The following is a 22,445-nucleotide window of genomic DNA, read 5'->3' on the forward strand; positions in this document are numbered from 1 at the left end:
CATGTTACTTTAGGTGATTCTGATAATACCTATACTATTTAGTTGTATTTTGTCTAGGGGAATGAAGAGTTTGTAAAGGAGTAAACGAGACATTAAAAATTGGTTGTTATAATGTAATTTTCAATATACATGCATTTCTTTAGTACTTTTCAGCAAAGAACTTTAATTCGATGACTGACCAAATACGGAGAGATTACGTTAAGTATTTACAATGTTATTATGATAATGTTCCATTTCCATTATAAGATCAGCTGTCACCGAAGTGACAAAGCAATTTTCAACTCAACTGGAAAATAACTGCTTGAATTTTACCTATAATGTATTAATTTTGAAGAGCCTGCTCCCTTATCAGAATTGATTATTAAGTAGTACCTATAATAATTATGGCGAGTTTATACTACTTCATACACTTGAGATTTGATACTTACTATAGCAACAAATGGTTGAAATCGCACTAATTAAAGTGTACCTACTTCAAATGAACTGGTCATTGAAAAAAACCATTAGCAACGTACAATAATTCGGAATTAACATTTGACAATCGCGCAAATGCAGTGTGGGCTGGCATCTCCGAGCGTCATTAAGGAGTATTCACGCCGTCCGACAATATTCTTCATTTGCGTACCTACCGGGCGGTCGTCATTTGGCGCATTGTGATAGAGCCGCCCTTGCTGCAGCGGTGCAGTGTGCGAACGCCTTAATTGTACCCTTGTTTCGTGCCTTGGGTTGAGCTGGCCGAATATGTGCAAATTGCTCCGCGTGCGAAATTACCCGGAGCAAGACTTCACATTGGGCATATGAAAGGTGATTCGTCTGATTTTACGTTGGGCAAATAATACGCGATAACCGAATACAGAACAAGGGTGGTAAATTTTCGGGTATTTATTAGGTGCGCTGCATTACAAACGGCTTGACGGATATGACCAATAATTTACATAACTTTGTATATGAATTTCTTAATTAATGATTTGATGATAGTACGACCGTTATACTGTGGAAACAGTGGTACTGTTGCAAAATAAGTATGAAATCGATTAGTAAACTTTTGGTAAGTAAGTATAGGCAAAATTTATGTTACCTATTTACTACGACCATGTCATGCGGCGTTTACAATGTCACGATATGTCAAAAACAATTAGGTAATGTTTTTTAATGATATAGGATGCAAACGAGCAGACGAATCGCCTGATGGTAAGCAATTATCGTCGCCCATGGACACTTGCAACATCTGAGGGGTTGAAAAGAACGTTACCGGCCTTTAAGATGGGAGTACGCTCTTTTCTTGGTGGTTGGATGGTCGTATCGAACCGGAAAAACCGTAAGTTGCAACATAGGTATAATAGTATCCGTTACATTATTTCTGATACAATTTAAAATAGGTACCCTTATTAAATTAGGAACCTATTATGCCTAATTTAAATGTTTAATAGACACACACCTTCACCTGTCTCTAATCTAAACTGCCTTTATCCACTTACGATCTAAGTTTTAATAAAAGTGATCTTAACACAACCACATAGAGACGGTAATCGATTAATGTAGAGTCCAATAAAAAGCTTAGGGCAACGAACAGGTTGGGAAAATGAACGTTTCCACTGCCCACTCCGGTAATGGAGTCGGTTTGTTTTCATCGGATTTATATTTGGGTATCTATTTTAAAGAAGTAATTTTCTTGAGAATTTGCCTTCTGAGAAGTGACCTTCTGAGACCCAGACGTAAAAATGTTTTGTTTTAGAATTTGAAGCTTTTAGTTATTCAATAATAGCTCAAAATAGATTGTGGAATATGGACTAAAAATTTACGATTTATCTTAAAATATAGTATCATTTAGATACAACCTTAGTATATGTGATCCAACTTGAACTATTAACCAACCAGACATTTAAGGTCAACTATTTTATTTTTGCATATAAAATCAAAAATTGAATACCTATGAACAGTCATCATCAAATATATCAGACTCGGCTAAGGCGCTCACAAACATCTGAACACGCCTCTATTTTAGGGCGTTAGAGTGCGTGTTCAGATATTGTGAACAGCTTGGCCGCTCCGATATATCTGATGGCGACTGTACATAAAATAAATATATTTTCCGTGACGTATGTTTTTGGACACAGTCCCTAACGGTGCATTTGTTTTCGTAATAAAGGCCCGATAGTCTGACTCACCGATTGCTACATTATATCCATCTAGACATAATGCGGGTGATTAATAAGCCACATTAACTTTAAACAAAGATTAATTTCGGAGCGGAGCGAGGGATTCTTACTGCCCCCTACCACGAGATTGTTGGGTCGGAATTTAAAGCGATGCCGTTGGTCTCATTACACTCATTACGTAATTTATTTTAAGATGAGGTGGCCGATGTTTACAATTTTTGAATTTATCATTCCATCTAGCGGACTTTTTTTAATTGTGTCAAAACATAAATTTTGTTTGAGTTTCGAAGCAGTTACTTATAGGTATGGGTTATACATATATGAGTATGTAACCAAAATAAATACACATAAGTGGCTAAACAAACATACTTATTTAAAGTCTATTGGTATTAAGTAAATCATTTTCAATTAAGTATTGTAGCTCTACAATACTTAATTGAAAATGATTACCATACAACCGTATACAACGTATACAACCGTCTATACGCCATATGGGATGACATTATGCAACAAAAGTCACGTGATCATTTCCATACATTAATTACCTTTACGATTGGCGTTTACTATCAACGATTGCCCAAAGCATTTTGTCATCGCACCAATGTTGACGATTTCCATAGATTTTGTGAAATTTACCCTTAACTTTGCATATGATTACAAAACAGACGTGAATTGCTGTGTATGGTGGGACCTAAAAAGTCATAGCATAGATATAAAATGTGCCATTTTCAACCAAAAGGGTACGCATTGTCAGTTTTCAATAAGGCGCTATTACCATATAGCTTCAATTAGAAATCAACCTTATCGACAACCGACAATGTGGTACTTTTTGGTTGAAAACGTCACAAATGTGTAGCGTCCGTTTTAGTTACTTAAACAGTGTGCAAAAACTAAAGAAACGGATAAAAACCTTTAACTATAAAACACTGTATCCATCGGTAATAGTCCGGAAGTGCGGTCATTACAGCTCGCTACAATACTGAACCAAACATTCCTTGGCCTCATTTTGCCATCGTTGGGATATTTATAACTGTATATTTTAACACTGTTGTAATTTTATTTGTTTACAACTGGAAATTTCGGGACATGAGGTAATTTTGGTACGATTTATTAGTAAGACAAATGGAAAGAAAGTTTGAGTTTTAATCACTTCGGTGTTCGGTGTTGTTGTTATATTTTTTATGCTCAATTCTACGATATTAAATAAGGAAGTAAGGAATAATTCTACAGAATTGGGGATACAAAATATAAATAATTATATAGTTATGGATGCAGTATTTTTTGTTTATTTTTCTTTTAAACACAATATAGAGTATGTGCGGAAAGATAAGAGTCATGGAATATATGGTAACCAATACGTTCTGCGACTCTTCTCTTTCCACACAAACTCTACATATTTTGCACAAAGAAAATGAGTAGGTACTTGCGCACTGAGATGATATACATACATATGTATCGGCTTGGGATTTCATTGTATTATATTATTACATAATAATATAATACAATGAAATCCCAAGCCGATTCTGTCATACATTTCATTTTAAATTATAAAAAAAAATTATTATGTATTGCGTAACCTGCACTGACCACTTGACAAATACGTTGAGGACATACCGCGGTATTCGGAAAACAAGATCCGTTCTAGAGAAGAGAACGATACGATATGTACTAGATACCAACTAGTTTAGATTTCAACTAGATATCTTTTGCAGCTCAATTCGGGCAACCAATGTCACTTTTACGTTAAATTATCGTTTTAAGATCGTTTCAAAATCGTTTTGAGATCTAAAAATACATTACGAGACGTCTTAGACATTGTGAAAATCGTTCAAGAGTATCTCCAGAATCGCGGAAATGTCAAATTTGACAGGTTATATCTTAAAAATATCGTTATCGTATCTTGGTGATGTCTAAAAGATATCTATTAGATGTCTATTTCAAAATCAGAATCGGGTCCATAGTGGTTTTGTTATTTTAAGAGTTAAACGATTTGCATACAAATCACCGCAATGTAACCGGTGCATTACAGCGTCGTCGCACCATCGTCGCACCATCGTCGCACGCGCACCGCGCACCTGCGCCCGCGCCGGACAGAATTAGCCCGATTATATCCGAATTATTAAATTAACCCGAAATTGAGGCCGACCTCTTTCTTGTAACCCGACGCCTGGCGTGGAACGAGTTCTTTTAGGGCTGTCAGAGACATTTGAAAAGTTCTGTCAAAATTTCTGATTCGTACAGAAATCCTGAGTCCACGATGACAGGTAGAGCGTTTGATTAAATGACTATAAAGTCCGTCTAAGTTATAAACGTCACATTTTCATAAAAAATACATTTATGATAACATTTGCACACTTTGCAATGGCAAATGTAATGGATTCTTAGTTCTTTGTAAAATTAATAAAATTTTAAAGTTGATCAAACTATCCTTTCGTCAGGCATTATAAATAATTGTATGAATAAATTCGCGAAGATATTTTTACAAAATTATGGTAGTTCTCCAATAAATTAACGTAACATTGAAGTTGGCTAACATACATTTAATAATAAAAATGGCAGGCAACGCTCTCACAAACCCTCTGGTGTTTCGGGTCTCTATGGGCGACGGTACTTGCTTACCATCAGACGATTCGCATGCTCGTTTATCTCATATATCATAAAAAAAAGTTATAAACCCGTAAGTATGTAGAAAGAGAAAGCAAACCCAAGGGAAGAATATCTATATACTCAGCGACAGTCAGGCTGCACTCAAAGCGCTTGAATCGCACAGAGTGGACTCTAGACTGGTAATGGCGTCCAAGCTCTGAACCAGCTTGGAAGGCAAAACAGAGTGCAACTGGTATGGATCCCAGGGCACGAGGGATTCATAGGCAATGAAAATGCAGATGAACTTGCCAGAACCGGATCTGAAAGTAACCTTATAGGTCCGGAACCATTCGTGGGGCTCTCACAGGGAACCATCACAACGGCTATTAAAGACCATGCCAAGACCAAACATCAGGAAGAATGGAACAGTCTGACGGGTCTAAAGCATGCAAAGCTCTTCATGCAAGGAGTAGACTCCGGCTGGAGCAAAAAGCTTTGGAAACTTAGCAAAAGACAACTCCAAATCATAACGGGGGTGTTCACTGGCCATTACGGGGTCAAAGGAATTCTGGCCAAGATGGGACACTCTGACAACACCGATTGTCGTATGTGTGGCGAAGAGGAAGAGACAGTGAAACTAGCCATACAAAGAATGAAGGACTTTGGAGCAGGATATCTGGAACCAAAGGACTTTAAAACGCTACCCATGAGCTCCATCATCCGATACATGGATATGGTGGGAAAAGTTCTTGAGTAGCTGACGGATCTTCTCCAGGGGGTAATTGCACAAAAGATCCCTATGGGTCGAAGTGTATCCGTAAGGGCCCCCGAAAATAATAAGATAAGATAAGATGTAGAAAGAGAATATTATTGCCAGTGTTGGCCGAACGTTAATTACAATTGACCACTAACCAGTATAAATTGGACCGTAAACCGTAACGGACGGTTACAGTTTATGGTTCCATTTGTAATAGTTATTGGTCAATAATTTTCAATAGCATTAACCTTTCGGCCAACAGTGATTATTGCTATAAATTAAAATCGGCCACAGCCCTGGAAAATATTAAAAAACCTGAAAAATCAGGATAAATTCTATATTCTGACGTCTGGTAACCCTTGTTGCCGTGTCCGACTGTGGGAAGACGATCGAGACGAGTTTGGGGCTCGAGACGATACTAATTATTAGGTATCTGTAGTCTTAATTGGTAATCTGATATTTATGGGATTTTTATGTTGCCTTAATTACTACGGTTATATGTTAAAAGTAATTAGATGTGATGTTTAGTCACATATCACAGTAAAATCAGACAAAATCATAAATAAATAAGTATAAGATGTAAGTACCTTAAAAAAATATAGCTAATTTATTTTATTTAAGATTTTTGCTTCAAGCATGCAGGGGACGCAGAAGTGCAGTAGGAGAGGACAATATGATTCAGCCTTAGCGTCATAAATATAAGGGTCAGTTTCATAACTGTAAAATATTAGTTTTTATACGATCTGCCGCCTATTTTATAGACGTTCATCACGAACTGGCCGGAAAAGCATAGCAACGGGAGTTGTAGAGATTGAGGGAAGAAACCTTTGCGCCCTTTGCCCAGCAAGTACACTGTAACAGGCTTATTAACAAAATATGTAGACTACATCAGATGGAAACTAATAAATATCTCAATTCTCTCTCGAACAAAGCAAAAAATACAAATGCGCAAAGAATTTTATTTTGTTTAATAATAATGTAGGTAGTTTGCTCATTATTTCAAGTAGGGATTTTTTCCTGCGCGCATCGACCGCTCCGCGGCTAATTAAGCAGAGCAGGACGATCCTTCAACGTTTGCTTATTAACGTCTAATCTTCCTCCGCATCCATCGATCTTAATTAATTCAATTAAGGTTAAAACTAGGTGAAGGTTGTGGCCCTCACAATGAAATTTAAAAACTTAACGTCGTCTTAACGACTCGCCGAGGATACAAGGGGAGGCGAATTAATCAAATAATACCGCGGAGCGGGCCGCTCCCCCCGCGGCGCCCCGCGCCCCCGCCCCGGCCGACCGCGTGGCGCGCTCAGTCGCGACCGAAACGCTGTTCGGGGAAGTGTCGGCGATCCCCGTCGCAATTACTACTTTTTTCGAAGTTATCAGTACAGTTTTTGTTTTAAAGTTCTCCAAAAAAGTTTAGTGTGACCAGTCTCCCATTCCGTCGGACTCCGAGGATATTAGACTGTGATCGGCGGTGTAGTTTGTTCAGTTGATTGTGTTTTTTTTTTGTTATTGTTGAGTTTTTTTGTTTGGTGCATCGTGCCTGAGCCGGCGGTCCCATCGAGGCGCTGCCTGGACGCGCGGCAGAGACCCAAAGGACAAAGCCTTTAGGTAACTACCTTCTAACGTATTTATTGTAATTCGGTGGATGTTTAGAGCGTGGCCGCTGCCTAGCGCACGCATACAATGGTCTGTAGTCTACGCGGGATGTTTGTAAACAAATCTAGGTCATCTATTTCACTACGGCAGCCGAGTACGCCCGGAAATGTGCGGGTTTCGAGGAAAGCGTATGGAAACGACAGCGCTAACATGGACGAATTAGGGAATTCATACGCCGGTTTGCGTCAACCACGTGGATAAGATTAGTGATAACACTCTTTGTTTACAAACTTAAAAGTATGCTATAATATATAAACATATGAATCAGTTTTGCGATAAGTATTAAAATCGTATTCTTAAATAAAAATAATTCTGTTCTCACTATAAGGCTGTGACTACATAGGTACATAAAGCTGGTCAGCCAGATCTTGTCAGTAGAAAAAGGCGGCAAATTTGAAAAATGTAGGCGCGTAGGGATATCGTCCCATAGAAAATTTGAATTTGCGCCTTTTTTTACTGACAAGATTTGGTTGACCAGCTTTATGTACATAGTCTGTTCTCTTTTTCCAAAATTACCTTTCTACCAAGGTATTATGTAGAACAATTTGGTTGCCAACTAAATAAATATTAAAAAAATTGTACTTAATATGAATTCATAATAAATTACCAATCCAAAAATCCAGAATAATTAGGTAAAAAATAGGTAGAAAGTGTAGAAACGCTTATATTACCTTATTTACCTACTAAATCTAAGCACTTATAAATTACCTGTACCTGTAGGTATAGTTCATTCGTGCTAATTGTGATAGCTACGTAATAACTAATAGTGAAAACAACAATAATTTGACGAACAACGAACGTGAATACCCACCTAAATAATATTGTTGAACATATTTTAAAAAAAGTGATTAAAGGGTTACATTAAAAGTATAGACTGGTATACCAATATAATCAAATATGATTAAAAAACTCCGTATGAAAATCCGGCACAAATAATTAACAACATTGTATAAAACCAATTAAGCAATAAAGGAGACCTCGAAACTCCGTTGGTCCCTACCTATCTACAAAATCATTAACCCTACCTATCTACAAAATCATTAATTAATAAGAACTGTTTGAGCACAATACTAATTTCATCGTCAGGTGAAACTCAATTACAAGAGATAATTAAACCATCAAGGATTTATTTACTTTGAACATCAATTTTCTTTAAAATAAACCTACTTTTAATTAAAGCTTTAACGAAAAACAAATAGAGGAGGAGAGACGTACAACCCTTCCCAAGTTGGCGTCACGATTAGGGTTACCACTTTACCATGCCTTAAAGTCTAAACTTCTGACAAAATCCCTGATTTATTAAGAAAATTTTTGACACTTCTCCGGAAGGGGGCTTTAATTCATTTATTGGTAAATAGACACTTATGCGATTTGAATTCAACAAACAAAAGAAATATTTCATAACTGTTGGAATTCCTTGTTAAATAAATAAAATAAAATAAAATATTTTTCTTGACATAGGCAAAACGTGCACAATCTTTTTACAGACTATATATTGTATTTTTCAAACAGCTTGGATACAGTGACAGATGTCATCTTGATACAATTTATAATTAATTACTAGGCATAGGAGTTTTTGTCGCATGGTAAGACTAATAGCAAGCTATGGAGTCGACATTTGTCATAAATGTAAACTCTTATTCATACTCATAATCATTTTTTTAATTCTTAAAATGCCTTTAGAGCGGTCAGTCGTGTATATTATCTTAGTCAAATTATATAAAAAAATATTTTTCTATTACATTATGAATTCATAACTTCAACTATTTTAACATACAACTATACAAACTACATCGCTGCGAAAGACCTAATGTTATGTAGGTACTGACCGCTGATAAAATTGATTCGACCAAATCGCATATCTGATTAATCTTTCCAATTTCTCGTTTAAATAAGTATGAAAGTATAGACGGACACATGTTGAAACGTAAAATATCTCTCAAGTAAACAACCAATCAATGACAGTAGTGATATAATTAATTCATAACTTTTTTAATTGCGGGAGGTTATTTTCTTAGGTGACAGTTTCATTCACTTTCGGCTATATTGCAACAAATGAGGTTTAATAAATTAAACTCATATACGTAGTAACTATTTAGTAATCTGTTCTCATATTAAATAAAATTAATCATGAGTATGAGTATGAATAAGAGTTTACATTTATGGCAAATGTCGACTCCATAGCTTGCTATTAGTCTTACCATGCGACAAAAACTCCGATGCCTGTTAATTACCTACATCATTAACAATTGGTATCATATCTATAACTCTAGCCGCAATCTTGACAAGTGACCAAAAATCCTGACAGTTTTAAATAAATCCTGACGCCTGGTAACCCTATCGGGAATGGGGTGGAGTACGTATATATTAAACCTAATTGTTATTGAAGCCTTTAGCTAATTTATCTTGGCCGATGCAGTTATAAATAGGTACGATGCTGTTATTTTGATTAAACCAATTTGGGAGACCCTGTCGCTTTTATGAAACCAAACATTTTTACATCTACTGGGAGGAATTTAGTTAAAATGGTATTTATCTTTTGTCATTAACACTTTCGCGTTTTGAATACATATTAAAACATTTAAACTAAGTAATAAACGTTATCGAACATTTTGGGACACTTATCCGCGACCACGATCAGTGCAACCTCTGGGGCTGACAGAGAAAAATGCCCGCAATTTGCGAACTTCGATTTTCGCGGTTACAGCCCTGCACTGCGTCGAAAAAAATTAATTCGCGATAGATCCGATAAAATATTTTAATACCTACTTTTTGTCATTTAATTTGACTTTTGTAAAATTTAAGAATATTTTGGTCAACCGACTCCCAATGTTCGATTCAGACTAAATTATGAACTTTCGTAAGATTCGAAATTAATTTAAAACATGTCTAAGCAATATTATACGGACCACTTCATTTCATCGCCGGTTTAATTAAAAACGAGTGCCCGTTCCCCTTCCTCCTTTTCGGGTTGTGCTGTACCCCCCTCCCCGCCCCCCGTGTGGTGTGGGTGTCTCGCTCCGCTTATATTTAGATAATTGTACAATCATCTAAATTAATGAGTGCTCTCGTCCGGCTCTGTATTTACGTTTAAACTCGACTCGGAGATAATAGTGACATTTTTTATGTCCAAAATAATTGCTGACATTGTCCAAGGCTGTTGACTCGGCGCTAATTATTTGCCGTTTCCGTCGTTAACATTTTGGAAAATTACCGGATTTAACCATATTTTTTGCTGTTGCCTAAAATGTCCTAACTAATAACTAATAATCCGCTTGGGTCTCTATTTAGGGTTGTCAAGTTAGCGCAGTGCGCTCGCCTTAAGGTGGCGTTCGGATCGCAATTGCAGCTGTATTACTGTTCCGTCATTACTGCTACAGCATTGATGCGGGCACTGTCACTGCGCTTGATAAAACGAATGACGGTCGGAACCGCGTTACAGTCGCAATTAGAACGTTCAATTTTGGCCATCAATTTATCAAGGAAATTGACAGGTATAGCAGCTGCGTCCACGCCGCAGCAGTAATACCGCCATAGTAATTCAGCTGCAGTATGCCATCTTTAGAACCTGTGAGTGATAAACCCGCCCGCCATTCACTATACCAAGAATCACGAAAGTACACAAAAAAAACTCGGTTATACACCACTAATTGCGCTCAAAAACCCTACTTTTTGCGGGTTACATGTGAAGAATAATCCGCTCGGGTATTCTCGGTTGACGGCGATAGAGTTAAACGCAATTAAAACTTTCACTACGTGCGTGGACGAGGTGCTGGGATACCTTAATTTATGCTAGTGTTATCACTTTATGAGTCTATTATTCGTTGTAGGGAAGATCTCCATTTAGATACGTTAGGTTTTAATAACAGTTAGCGTTATCTTTTTGTTTGAGTGCTTATTTTACCTGATATTCTCAAATCTACGGAAGCGGATGTTTCCAAACGTATTCAGATCTCTGTATTCGTATCTCTGATGACTGTATTTTAAAACAATAACGTCAATCTTGTTAGAACCATATTAGCTTCATCAATGACATTGGAACAGTGACCGCTCTAGTAGATGAATTGTGCAAGGTGTGGAGATGTCATCATCAGATATAAAAGGTAAAACAGGAACAAGATCTAACACGAACTTCTAATTATTGAAACTTTATTAGGTAATTGGAGTAGGTACAAATGGGTAACGGGAACCCCAAGTATAGAGAGCATCGTTCAGACGTTGATTATGAATAATTGCTCAACACTTAATTGGAAAATGGCATCAAACACAATCACAAAAAAGAAGTTAATGGAAGGACATCAGAAGTGCAGCAAGCCAGCAAGCATCAAAGTTGGACCGAGTGGGTAGTCTGTTCTGATAATCAGCATGCTTATAAACACGAGTATGAGCTTCACCAGTATAAATCTGGAGATAAACAAGGATATTTGTTTCAAATCTCGAGGTCAAATTATACTAGACGGGTTCACATCTACTTACAAAATGCTTTGTGAAGTTTTTGTGCTCCGGAAGGCCGCGGGCGATCCGTCTAATGAACCCGAGCCGCCCCCGCAGCCTGATTTATTAACAAATTAAACGCATTCTGCTGCACCCTCATGCAAATGCCCTGTACGTAATGTCTAGCTGTTTAAAGCCGGATTAAGGGCGAAATTATCAAAATTAATGGCACAAATGGTTACATCTCTGTAGTCCTTTCTTAGTTCAGAAGAGTAGGCAGGCAAGGCATATCAGTCATGTCATACTAATTTACTAAATTATATTATGACAGCAAATTAGATAGAACTTTTGAAATCATTACCCTCTTATTCATCAAACTTAGCAAACCTATGTTAAATTTTGTATTTTTCTAAGATACACAAATTTTAAAATGACAGATAAGGACAAAGATTATCTAGGGTTTATTAGACTTGACAAGAGTTTATGGATACCGTCATAACTCCGTAGGAGAAAACAGAATTTTTGGTAGTTTAGGAATATTTTTTATTACAATTGAAGACCTTGGAAGATTCCAAAGGCCGATGATTATTCTTGTGATTATTCTCGATAAATAAATAAATATTCTTGTAACGTTTTAAGTAACGTTCTTAGCCTAAGTAAATTAGAAAATTAGAAATCACAAATCAAAGAAATGATTGATCTTCCCAGCTAATTTAACTTCTAATCTTTCTAATTTGCTCATTACGCAGCAAATTATGACCAGTTCCTCTCCGTTGATTCTTACGTGTTAATTTCTTTACGTATATTTAAATAGCAACTAAAAGAACCGCTTACTATGCAAATAATGTCTGCATACTTAAAACTGGTTAAAAGTAGGAGTTCAAAAAGTGTTGTCATCGCTTAACTCTTGATAACTTTTTTGCTTGGTTAACCTTTTTGAGTTTCAATATTTACAAAATGTATATAATCTTTTTCTGTAATGGATAACTAATGCTTTATTTTGGTATAATTGAGACTCTTTTTGATCCCCCTGGCGCACGATAACTTGAGTGCTAAGGTTATGGCAGATACAGGTAGAAATTTCAAGAGTCCTGACAAAATCCCTGATTCGACCAAATGTCAGTCACAACTCACAAGTCACGACTCTATCATGGCCGGATCGTTAAACTAAGTAAGCATTTAATATTTCTCAAAATTCATACTGTGTCTAAGAATGAAAAATTTTGACTACCTGTTCCAATCTTAAAGCCCTGACAGTGCTTGTAGCAGAAATTTTGACATTTACAATTGAAAAATCTCATTTTCGTATTCCAGCCTTTGTCCTGACCAATTACTTTTAACATCTGACATGTCAGGTAAGATCCTGACCTGACATCTGGTCACCTTAAATGTAACAGACAAATATCCTTTTTCTTAATAAATATTTCAAAGTTAAACGTTAAATCATCAAAAATATTTGTCAATCCTGTCAAGTCTCTCCCCAATGTCGTTCCATCTTGAATTGAGAGTTCTATACGTAGTATTAACGTCGCGGCAGGTGCTAGTTCCCAGGCTTCTAACAATAACCTTTTATTTAGACAGGGATACGGAAACGTCACGAATGTTGAGTTGATTGTTGGTAATGCTTATGTAAGAGGATTACCGCCATAAAATCGATGCGTAATTATTCTGAAATTTCATGTTGTTGCCCTGTTAAATAAAAATATGTAACTTACAATTTTAATTTGGTATTCAAAATTCGAAATGATTTGTAGAAGATTTTTTTAATGTTACCCAGAATGAACGAAACTGGTAAATAAATCAGTAGTAACAAAACAGAAGTAGGTATTTACACCGGATACTCAGGCAATATAATGTGATAAAGGAATAATAAATATGCAATATATGCAAAACTTAACAGCGGCTGATGAAATAGACATAGGAACGGTTCTTGTAAAAACATACTCCTCCTTTTTGATTAGGAGACTATGAGTGCTATACCTAAACGCTACAGTTCTTGACACCGAACAAATTCATGGAAATCCGTCTTGAACATTATTTCGTGATAAAAAGATGAGGCACTGGAAAATTTCAGTTTTGGTCTTATTTATCGAATTATTGAATATATCGTCTCGTCTAGTCTACTCATATTATTGTTGCATCCATTATTCAGAGCCGTGCAGGCCGGGTGGGCTGCTAAATTATTAAACAAGCGTTATAAACGCGCCACCCCAAACTTCTTTCCGACGCCTTCGCTATGCTCACGAGAAAATCATTGACGGCTGAATTTGTGGCTTGTAAAATACAGTTTGATCACTCTTTGATGGACTATTAAACTCTAATTCGGGACTTTTGAAAGAGATGATAATGATTTGATTATAACCTTTTCGTTACGATTAAAAAACGAAGAACAGAGAACGAAGTGAATCCGTTTGGATAGGAACTACACTATAGAGGAGACTGGGGAAAAATGGTATACCTAACACAAGCTTTTTATAATACAATATTGCAAAAAAGTCACCAAAAGGTGGTTTCAGGCTTGGTAAATGTTTCTTTTGTTTGTTTCTTCTTCAAAATTATAAAGATTCCGTTTTGTTGACGATTATTCTAACATATAATTCAAAGTTTATGTATCGGTTATTTAACAGTCAAAAGTTGCCTATAACAATATTTACTATGCCAGCAAAAACAATCCAACGGCAAGCTAAAATTATCCAGCCCTGTGAACTAAATCTCAGCGCCGTTTAAGGCCCTCGCCGGAATTCTTATTGAGGCAGTAGGCACTAGTGGAACACCTGCTTTGATATCGCTTGCCCTCCCCAGTTCGTAATTCCCGTAGACTTTCTCATTTGGATTTCGCATTGTAAAACATTTAGAAAGACCCGCAGTCACCACTTGTCGTCTTCTTGGACTTACTTAACGTCATTATGGATGTGACTACTGTAGGGTCTGTGGGTGGCTGACACCCTCGACCACTGTTCTTCAAGACGTGAATTATGAGCGCTGGAAACCTGTATTGTGTCCCTACAAACATTTACTCCACACTTGAACGTTCTTCACTACATAGTATATAACAAAGTCGCTTCCCTGTCTGTCTGTATGTATGCTTAGATCTTTAAAACTACGCAACGGATTTTGATGCGGTTTTTTTAATAGATAGATTGATTCAAGAGGAAGGTTCATGTATAATTTGTTAACCCGTGCGAAGCCGGGGCGGGTCGCTAGTTTATTTATAAAACGATAAGCTGCGGGATGCGCCACTCAGTTGCATTGCAATTTGCCCCTATTAGATCTCAATTTGCCATAATATTTTTATTAATTTGATGGTCACCAAGTGGAAGAGCGATGTTTTCTGAACACATATGTTTAACAGATTTAAAAAGAGGCACCGTCAGTTAATTTAACTCAGTGATATGGTGGCTATTGATTTTGTTTATAATTGTTTACTTACTGGTCGTTGTGTAGATCCCTGGGGGAGGTATATGTCCAGCAGTAGACGTATTTCGGCTGATATGACGTTATGATGATGATGTTAACTTTTACCACGACTTTGACGTAAGTACCTATACCGCAAACATGACTTTACTAAAATCAGCGGTTTGCACACTCTCATAATCAATCAGCAACAGCATCATGGGAGATTTAAATATCAGTATTTTCATGCAACTAAGGTCCATAGATAGGTACTCATTACTCGTACATACCTTAAAAACGAACATACATACATACAATAACAATAAAAATCTGTTGCGTCTCCTGTACCGATCTAGTCCGGAACAGCACAGCTTTAGAAGCGTTAAGGTGGGCGCATGGTGGTTGACCATGCTCCATCTAGTGGCCATGCGATCTGCCGTAAGTCCACATTGGCCAAACCGGTTCCGATTACAGGTTATGGCTGCCTACTTATCCGTTTGGCGGAAACGAACCTCTCACGTACCGTGATGTGCATATTCGTACATATTACAATGTTACATACCATTTTTCTGAATTTAGATGATATTGGATGACTTGAAATTTAAATAAGTACATATTTATACATAAGTCTTGTTAGATACAAAATTAAACTAAGTAGGTATGATACCAGATACAAACCCCCTTATTCATAAACGTGTGTTAATCAGCTGATGATCGTCGTTTCTCCCTCTCTATGACATAACGACAGATAGGGACAAACGACGATCATCAACTGATTAAGTTAGCAGCCGTTTATGAATAACGCCAAAAATGTATACCTGTATTACCAGTGTTACTAAATTAAATGACACACGGAGCCCTGATGGGCACATTGATGAACACTGGTTTAATTAGATAAATTTTAATAAAACAATCAATAACGTGTAACATTTTATACACATATTTACAAAGCGATTACCGAGTTACTCTTCGGGGAAGCAATTGAACCCACACAAAAATAAACAGTCACCAGCCGTTTATTTGTATTGTTGGATGGTTCCTGTTCACAGAAACTAATGAGTCTTTAAGAATTTTGGGGGCATCGGAACGGAATTGTGTCAACATTTATTTAAACTTCGGTAATGGTTGACAGGAAGCAGCAAAAATTGGAATCAACTCCAACTTAATGACCCTAAAGCTAATCGCGTTTGCGTGTTTCGATAATAGGGTTAACTTCTTAGGTACACATATTTTGTAATAATTTAAAATAAAAAGTTAATTTAAACTATGTGGTGATTCACTATACGGACTTCTCGAATCCTCGCTTAAATTAAACTTAAAAAACTTAACGGCCGCCATAACCTAAATATATTAGCATCTTTAATATCTATCTACATAGTTAAATAGTAGGCACCGAAGAAAGCTTTGAAATTTATACTCAATACTTACATAATTTTATTGTATGATTGAAAAATACGTCTTAAATTTTTTTTAAGCTAGATTACATACCTTCTCATAAAATTAAAGGCTGTATTTTATCCTGAGTTAAATTGAAATTACCGAGGGGAACACCACAAACCGCGGACCAAACCAGCCGTCTCACAAAATATGTATTTTGTCTCGAGTGTACACCCCACTATAACTTGAGCCCCGGGTCTTAAGAACTAATTCTAATCAGTAGTCAGCATTATACTGGTCGTTTAAAATTGTGAATAACAGTCCAGACGGCCAGTCTGTCGAAACAATCGTCCGCGGGACCAGGATAGATGTATCTTCATCTCTGTCCAGAAAGAGTGAGAGGATTTCATTTCTCTCTGCGTGCGGCCACTCGAGTATTGCCAGTCATCCTATTTGATTTGTAAGGGGAATTTTGTGTTGTAATTGGTACTAATTATTGTTTTGAAAGTTATCTCTCATAATGGGATATAAAAGCTGTATAATGCGACGCCTTAATTGTCTTGGATGATGTTATAGTTTTTTTTTGTCTAGATAAAAGTTTGTTTAGTGAGTCACCAAAGTGTGTATCATAAATCATAAGTGTGCGTCTTTTTATTATATTACATGCCACAATGAAATTTAAAACTTAGGTTCGTAAGAACCTATTACCTAAGAACGGATACATTTATAAATTGTATTACGTGTCTGTGTCTGTATGCCACATGTTGACGTTTTATTAAAATTTAGTAATAAATAAATATACCACAGAACTACATATCAGAAGGACAGATTTCAATCGTTGCTGTGTCATGCAGGTACAATTTGCGAGGCAAGATCCTTTCAAATTTTAATATATCGGGAAAAAATCGTCAATTCGTCAATGGCGGCAGATCCCAATATACCGGTGTAGGTACCTGAACTCCTTATTGAGAATTGTTATTATATATGTGCATCGTAGTAACCCTTACCCTTGTTAGTCGGATTGGATATCGTCTTTCAATTTCCAGTAACCGGAATTCAATTAAACAACCCCACTACATGAACAACGATATTATATGATATTATCTCCTCCAATCTCCAGATAGGTGATAGGCGTTCCAAAATTGAAGCGCTTAAATTGTACAAATTGTACTGTTTCTCTTTAGTCACACCTAAACAAGCTATAGTTGAGCACGTGCTAATGCTAACGATCGCCCGCAGTGTAACAAAGATGGTATGCAAAAAATCATCAACAAAAACAGATTTCTTCGTAAATAATGAAATAAACATGAAAGTACTTTCTGTGCTCCTTTGTGTATGAGTATAATCTATCTATAGTTACCTATATAATATCATTCTGCTTGAATACATGCTCAATCTTACTATCGTTCAAGAAACTTATCGACAAGAATCATTAGATTTCTAAAGTAAGATAAAACAATGCGATTGCATACAAAATGGCCGATAGCCAGGTACTTAATATCGTCCAAATGAATAGCTATCCTTAGCTAATAACAGCAATAAGCGATGTAAATACGGGCCTATATTTCACTCGTCGCCGTCGCCGTGGCAACGAGCGCGGCAAACAAGACCGGCCGGGGTATTCTCAACTGAATAGTACCTATACCTACCGTTGGATTTTTATTAAATAACTTGGAGTCGTCGGTCACTTTCGGTTTTTGGAACATCTATTCGGGAACTCGCAATATGGAAGCTCGGGGCGCTGGTCCAGATTACAATCGTACATCGACTAACCCCAAACGAAAAGAAAAAAAAACATACAACCGAATTGAGAACCGCCTTTTCGAATTTTAAAGTCGGTTAGGAATTTACCATACCTCACATACAACTTAATTATTATTGAGTAATAAGGAAGTAAAGGTAAGTTCGGGAATAACCCTCCGAACCTGTTTATAGAGCTATCCTGATTAACGTGAAAGTGGAAACAAACTTCATAGTAAATGTATGAGCTGTTTGCTGTTTTGTAATGCGATCTACGAAGACAATGAGCATGTTATAAAATACGAGGTGTACGAGTATGTGGTGGACGCCCCTATGTCACTATCATGACAATTGTCATCTGACAATAACAATAGGCTATTTTGTGAGAATCAAATATTTGTTCAAACATTCAAGCCTACCGGTCAATTAAAGACACTAATGATATATTTAAACATTCATACGAGCATTGTTATAGGAAAATCGAAGCTTATTTTTAAAGATTTAGTCTGCCTTGATTTTACGAGCAGAAACGCATTAAATTCGACTCTATTACACAAAGTCATAAATTTCAGAATTGATGCCAAATGGCATTCTAACGATCTCGTATTTGGATATCACCTACATTTTTATAATGCTGATGTGACAAGAGATATATTAAGCACTTAAGAGGTGCTAAAATCAATTAGCAAGGTTTGAGATCATCATTGTCACAATAAAATTGCAATTTGGCTTGGGAATATGTAATGCCACATTATCGGTGATTTTAAACGCTCACAGAGCGCATGCGAGCCTAACTCTTATTCAAACCAGTATATGTGCGCTCTACGATTCCTCAGTTGTCACGGATCAAATATCCATTGGTTTTCTGGGAACTTCGGCGCTGCAAGCACTGCGAAGAGACAGGACGGGGCGTCCGCCCGCTAACAGCAACTAAGTAGATAACAATCAGCTAGGACGGCTTGTGCGAGACACGAAATTAATTAAAACAAGTTTGTTCGCGGATCCTATGCAGGTCTAACAAAGCCGCTGAGTCACTGGGTAATTACACGGCAGACGCGACGCCTAGGCGCCTTACGTCTAATATTCGGCTCGTTATTGTGAGGGGTGCGAACAATATCGGGTGATGACATGATTATGATGTGGATTGTTCAAATTGCACCCTCCAGACCCAACTACCTAGTCTACCTACCTAGTCTTCATCCTTAAGCAACTTGAGATCCTGTCTAATCTTCACTACTTTTGCTATATATTCTCAGTTATTTTGGAGCTATTGCTTCTCTCGAAGGCATCGCCTTCCTGGGGATATATAGTAGAAGTGGGAGAAGCGTACGGTTAGAGACCACGTGACCGGTTTTCTAGTCAATGGAAGAACCAAGTTACTGATTTCACAGGCAGTTATCACGATCATCATGAGGAAAGCGATGGTTATTGTTATTGATGAGCTAGAAACGATTGCTGATGTTAGCCTCCAAAGAGGAAGTAGAAGACAGACCACACACTTAAGCAATAAAATCGAAACAAGGGCATAAGGCCTTTAACTAAGTATTATAAGGAGTAAGGACCTATATGTAGGTAAGTACTGCATTTGTGTCTGCAAGTCAATATTGATGTAATTATTCTTCTTCTTCTTCGTGTAGAGGGATCAAACTTCTTTAATCTAAATTTTTGTCTGCCAATGCTTTGCCACTTCTAGCCCTCGGGGTGTAGCCCTCAGGAGATCTTCCTCAGTGCACATCGTTGAGCACAGAGAACACTAATTATTATTGATGTAATTATTGATGCTGAAAATGTGTTTTCTTGCATTGCTCTTAAATAGTCAGGTATGGTCTGCAAGTCGACATTATAAACTTATGATTAAGGCTTGTTTTCCCAATATATTTCTCGATTCTAATAAAATAACCAACTTGTTTCCTTACTTTCTATATACAATATGCAGAACGTATTACAAAATTAGAATAAAGAGCGGATGGATTGTTATGCTTATACAGAATCCATCATCCGCAAAAAGACTTACGGAAAAATTTCAAACGCAAATTAAAAAACAAGGGTTGTAACTTTTAAATTACTTGGAAGTCGTCAACTTTCAAAAGGGTTGAAAATTGTATTCCGCAGTGTCTCGGTGAACGTTAATGTTCTTTCAACCTTGTCGTGGTGATCGCGCCGTGTCATCGGGAATTTTAATTATATCCTGGTGATTAATTATTTGGGGAGGGATGATCGCTGATTGATAACGACAAGACAGCCGGGCGCTGCAGCATTGTCTTACTAATTGTGACTTTAGATGGAGCTGAAAAGAAAGTTTGGTTTTTGATCCTGAAGTTTGGCCGTTTGTGAGTCCTATTGTTCTTTTTATAGTTCTAAATTGAAAAGGATTAACAAGTCTCATCTCATTATAAGGCCCGATCTAAATTCTTGGGTTCATACACCATATACAACCACTTACTTTTACTAATACAAAGTGCACACTAAATTTAAATGATCATAGCCAAAGAATTTAATAAGATAATTATGCTAAACTAAGCACTTTCTTACAAGCTTAGACCCGTAAGCGGGTACTAGTGAGAAAAACACGCCTTATCTCCCGCACCAAACAATGAGCCATCTGTTACCGTGGCGCCGACTGACGCCATCCATGACCTGCTGACAGAAATAACTAAATACATGCACCTCGCATTGTGTTGAGAGACAAGGATTTTGGGTCTTATGCAATGGGTTCACAGTGGTTCAAGGTCAAGATTTTCTCTCTTTGTCTTAAAGTAAAGAATAATATCGAGATAAACATATGCTTGGGGAGACAATATTATAAACAAATGTTTAATAGAAGAATTTGTTTGGAAACCTAACCTAAATGATCGGAATGATCCAAACGTTCGCAAATGATCACATATATTATTAAAGGAACGATTACCCTCTAAATTTAGTTGTGCATGCATAGTTGCCAATCGGGGATCCCTGCAAATCCGACGGTCCATCAAATTATGCGCATCCGCTTACCTCTGAACTGAACATTGTTGCCATAACTATGCGAATTGGCAAAAATGTTACACGACTGTTTGTTTGATCTGGAATGGACTGGGTGAATATTATTATCTTATATTTTAGGTGCTGATGTGCCGTCGGAATGTTTCCAAAATTTCGAAATTTTCACACCCTTTTTTTTCGGATACTTCTCGTTTATTTGTATAGGAATAGAAATCTCCATGTCCAAAATGAAGGTTTCCTTTGTTCACTGTGAAATTTTCGTAAAATTTCAGAGTACTTTTACGAGTTTTTGAAAACTTTCCGCATGTAATTTTAGGAACTAGACCTGTTCAAAATTTGGATGAGGATGAGCGAGGAATCAATAAGGATAAATAATAAGTTCCCCAAATATCTGAATACGTCTCCGCATAAAGCGTAAATAATGAAGTCTGTCTGTATCTTATCTCTTGCATTTGAGAAAATAAGTCCAGTTTACCTTAAAAAAAGAAATCCCAAGAATTACTATTAATTTATCTTGCTGCGTAGACACTCCCCACAAAATCTGCGTTTACTAAGATTGAGGGTTCGTTAAGGGTTAGAGGGTCTATTTGAAAGATTTCAATCGTTTATTTTCCTTCCGCATACATCTGTCGCAAAGTGTCATTCTCAATGAATTAAGATACTCGAGACAGATATTGCAGTTATTTATATTTAACTTCATTCTGTGGGTTCATAGTTTATTGTTTAAATGGTTCATAGTTTTTCTGGGTCCAGATATTTGATTTCCTTCTTCTTGTTAATTTTATTGCATCATGATGCGTCCTTCTATCTTTAAAGTACCTACCTGTATTTGTTATATAATATGTAACTGTTCCACATTTGTCTTTAACTTCTGCCTATATCATGTTTATATTGTAATGCCACTCAGTTCTTCAAATTCCTAAAGTTTCTTCATTTTTAAAACATGTCTGTTTTAAATTTTTACCGGCTTCTACGAAATATGGACTTAGTCGAATGATAGTACTCGTATTTTAACTATTTAGGAGTAGTTGGACCCTAAAGCCTTTCTCATTCCTCGTTCATCAAAGTATTCAAAAGTTCTAGGCTGACTGTAAATGGAAATTCTAGCTTAAACACAATTTGTACCATGTTCCCACGAGCTAAGATCTCTTTTCAAGCATCTAACTAATCTAATAATGTCAGTTAAAACAATAAAAAATAATAGTAGGCGTAAATCTCAACGGTCCCAACGTTTTCTTAACGAACTCTGCAAAAACCTTAAGCACCACTGAGGCTAGTCGTTAAAGCAATCGTACAAATAGACACATTACAGCATATAGTATCTCCAATTTTATACAATTAACTTTTTGCAAATCGCCGTG

General features: G+C 36.7%; 1 protein-coding gene across 2 annotated transcripts in view; it reads left to right on the plus strand.

Moving 5' to 3' along the window:
* The window catches only part of LOC134648372 (LIM domain transcription factor LMO4), a 239,380-nt gene that overhangs the window by 100,909 nt on the left and 116,026 nt on the right, over window positions 1-22,445 (plus strand). The window contains exon 1 of one of the 2 annotated variants that reach the window (XM_063502898.1): window positions 6,768-7,110. The exons of the other annotated variant lie outside the window; for it this stretch is intronic. The gene's annotated coding sequence lies outside the window, so the exon portion shown is untranslated. Of the gene's footprint in view, window positions 1-6,767; window positions 7,111-22,445 lie in introns of those variants that run through there. 2 annotated transcript variants of the gene reach the window in all.

The sequence above is a fragment of the Cydia amplana genome, chromosome 5, assembly GCF_948474715.1.
Source record: "Cydia amplana chromosome 5, ilCydAmpl1.1, whole genome shotgun sequence".
NCBI lineage: Eukaryota > Metazoa > Arthropoda > Insecta > Lepidoptera > Tortricidae > Cydia > Cydia amplana.